The sequence below is a fragment of the Meriones unguiculatus genome, chromosome 19, assembly GCF_030254825.1.
Source record: "Meriones unguiculatus strain TT.TT164.6M chromosome 19, Bangor_MerUng_6.1, whole genome shotgun sequence".
In the NCBI taxonomy this organism is placed as follows: Eukaryota; Metazoa; Chordata; class Mammalia; order Rodentia; family Muridae; genus Meriones; species Meriones unguiculatus.
The window spans coordinates 21,018,935-21,022,666 of record NC_083366.1 but is presented as its reverse complement, the minus strand read 5'-3'; the positions used below and the strand labels follow the sequence as shown (position 1 = coordinate 21,022,666).

At 43.6% G+C, this 3,732-nt stretch overlaps 1 pseudogene; it reads left to right on the top strand.

Moving 5' to 3' along the window:
• The first annotated feature begins 2,525 nt into the window (after nt 1-2,525).
• Nucleotides 2,526-3,083, top strand: LOC110542717 (large ribosomal subunit protein eL19-like; annotated as a pseudogene).
• Nucleotides 3,084-3,732: the final 649 nt, after the last annotated feature.

Below are 3,732 nucleotides of genomic sequence, written 5' to 3'. Positions count from 1 at the left end.
AATTTGATATCCTCTTTGCCTTTGTCATTACACTTCTAAGTAAAGCCCTGCCTCTCAAAGGTATACTTCATTTAATTTAGTCATGGTTTAATGTAACCTTCCCCTTAATAATAGCTGAGGAGGACTTCACATACTCCTTTCAACATTGCTTTCAAGATGAAGATTCAAAGAAAGATTTTTCTGCCAATGGTGGTTTTGATACAAAGAGCCCATTAGAAAACTTGAAATGTGTAAATTACACAGAAGGCTCTAAGATGAAACTTAAATTGTCAGGGTGATGTACCTTCCTCGAGAAGGTTAATGGAGAGACGGGTACTTGTTTCAACAAAGGATTGAAAATAATGCCCAGAAAATCACCCTCATCATCAAAAGATAGATTGCTTTTGATTGCAGATGTGTGTTATGGTATGTATGGCTAGAAAGCCATGTTATTCTTCCTGTGCGCCTCTCCTGTGGCAAGCACGGCATTAAAATGCAGCCCTGAAGAGATCCAGAATGTCCCCAGCACACTAACCCACCTGCCTGGACTCGTGATAGATGCTGTGACGATTGCTCTCACGCTTCCCATGGAGTATTCTATCCATATTTTATAGTAACTTATCATCTCCTACAGCCTACACTTTAGAATGCATAGACGAAATGGGGCCAGAGGTTAGCAAATGAAAGCAGTGGTTAAATCTAAAATACCAATTTTGACTGTGGTTTTCCTTCCTCTTCTCCATTAAAAATTGTTTGTCACAGACTTGCCAGTACTCTACATTTTTTATCTTGAAATCTCTACTACCCTGTTTCTTAAAACTTGCCAGAATTCTACATAAATCTTAAGTAATATTGTTTTCATAAGGACGACTATGTACAAATTTGATCTCAAGTTTTTTTTGGTTTTTTTTTTTTTTGGTCATGGATATGGCACTCATTTATATCTATACATGTGGAGTGAAATTCTTTGTTTTCTTACAAAATTTTGTCCATGAAATATAAAAGACTATTTCTTTATTTTAAGGATAAATAACATAATCAAATATTTAAAAATTGATTTATTTTTAATTATGGGAATGTGTGTGCTTGTGTTTCAGGGTATGTGTATATAAGTACAGGTGCCCTTTAAGACCAAGGTGTTGGATTCCTTGGAACTGGCATTACAGGCAACTGTGAGCCACCTGATTTGGATCCTGGGAACCAAACTTTGATCTTCCAGCAAGATCAGCAAGCACTCTTAACCACTGAGCCATCTCCTCAGCCTGTAAGGAGTCAAATGGTTTCGAACAGCGATGCTGGTGATTTTAGGCTCAAAGCCAGGGCCCTGCAGTTACCAACAGGCATGACTCAGCCATTTGTCCCCAATATACCATTTAAACAAGTAGTCATAAAAAGCAGAGGATAGGTATTTATTTAATGTGTCCACATTAAGAAGGGGAAAGGATCAGGGCACTGATCTGAGGTGTAGGTTTAAATAGAGGACACAAATTATGCATAATTAAGCAGTCCTGGCCCACACATGGTTCCCAGTCTTGGCTCTGTCTGTCCAACAAAGTGATAGGGAAACTTGTGAGAACTGTTGAACTCTCTTCTTGGGGTGGGGGAGCAGTTCGTGCCCTGGCTGGTTTGAGCCTTTTCTTCCTCCATCATGAGATTCCTAGGGGAATTTTAATTATTTGGGATCCTTTGATTGCATTGTCTGACAGTTGTAAGGAGAAAGGCATAAGTGTATTTCTAATAGCTCCTCCCCTGAAAAGATGAGTACAACAGATTTACATCTACATATAAGAGCGTGATCTAGAATTGACCAAAGATCAAAGGGAAGATGGCAATGGAAATACTCATCCAGTGATGTGTCCGTGCACTTTTCCACTCAATTCTCAATCCTCCGAAGTACATGTTATTGTCATTTTATAGAGGGGACAGTTCATTCCTTGGAAGGCTAACTGGCCCGAAGTCACATATTTTTACAAGTAGAGGGTTGATCCCTTCCTTTTATTGCAATGGTGTGGGGCAAGGTAATTTAAAAACATAATAAGCTACCCATTAAGTTACAAGAAATTAGACACGCGAGAATTTAGAGGGAAAACTTTACTCAGAGTCTCTGGAGAAGTGTGGTCATTCGGCCTGGACGTAGACACTTTGAGCACTGCCCTGAGGGTTTTAAAATGAATCATTATGTAAAGGAAAAAAAAATTTTCCCTCCCCCCCCCCCCCCCCGGTTAAGGTTTGGTTGTCTACTTTCCCTGGCTGAATCTGGAGGAATACTGAAAAAACCGGCTACTCCACGAAGGAATGGGGATCCAGATCACTTAGACTTGCTGTTGATCTCCTGTTGAACTCTTTCCTTCTGAAGACTACAACTGACCTCGGCAAGTGGGCAATAGTCCGAGACCCGGCGCCATGACCCCTCTGAAAACTGCAGTCGTCATTATTCCTCTGGGCATCCTGTGACTTTCTATGGTTAGTTAAAACTTGACATCGGGCTCTTATCCTTGCCATTAAAAACTGTGGAGGGCTTTCCTTTTGCCTCCACGTCTGCAGCTATGAGTATGCTCAGGCTGCAGAAGAGGCTGGCCTCTCGTGTCCTCCGCTGTGGAATAAAAGAAGGTCTGGTTGGATCCCAATGAGACCAAGGAAATCGCCAATGCCAACTCCCGTCCGCAAAACAGGAAGCTGATCAAAGATGGGCTGATTATCTGGAAGCCTGTGACTATGCGTTCCTTCCCTGGCTCGATGCCAGAAAAGCAGCTTGGCTCTACAGAAGGGCAGGTAAATGGGCGTAGGAAAGCGGGAGGGTACCAGATGACGAGCCTGCACTGACTTCTCAGGAGATACGGTGAATCCAAGAAGACTGACCGCCATAAGTATCACAGGCTGTACCTGAAGAGCAAAGGGAATGTGTTCATAAAGAAGCAGATTCTCATGGAGGACATCCACAAGCTGAAGGCGGACAAGGGCCACAAGAAGCTCCTAAGGACCAGGCTGAAGCTCGTAGGTCTAAGACCAAGCAACGGGAGGAGAGCCTCCAGGCCACAGAGGGCCTCTAGGCCAAGAGGAAGGTGATCAAGACCCTGTCCAAAGAGGAAGAGACCAAGAAATGAAGCTTCCCTAATGTCTGTACACTGGCCTTGGCTGTGGCCTTGCGTGGATCAGTCATTAAAATAAAACAACGAGAAGAAAAGAAATCAGTGAGGCCTTCATGGTGGCGTGTTAGCCGGTGATGTTCCCGCCGACGTACTTTAAAGATGCCATGATTTTATGACTATGCTGGCTGGGGTTTTGCCAACCTGACTCAAATTAGCGTCACTTGGGAAGCGGAAATCACCACTGAGAAAATTCCCTGACAAGTCTGGCCTGTGGGGAAGCCTGTAAGGCATTTTCTTGACCAAAGACGAATATGGAGCGCCTAGCTCATTGCGTGCAGTGCCAGTCCTTGGGAGATGGTCTGGTCTGTACAGGAAAACAGACTGAGGTGCTGGAAAGACAGCTCGGCTGCTCAGAGCCCTGGATGCTCACGCAGGGGACCCGGGTTTAATTCCCAGCACATGGCAGCTCACAATTGTCCCATTCGTCTGTTGATGAGCGCAGGCCAATCCCAAAACTTTGCTGTAGTATGCTGACTTAATTTTCTCTGGGAAAATATTCAGGAGTATAATTGTACCCTATGGTGTTCTCTGTTTTTCTGGGAAAGTGGGAGCCATTGTATTGGTTTCCACAGTGGTTAGACTAGTTTGTACTCCCAACAATAGG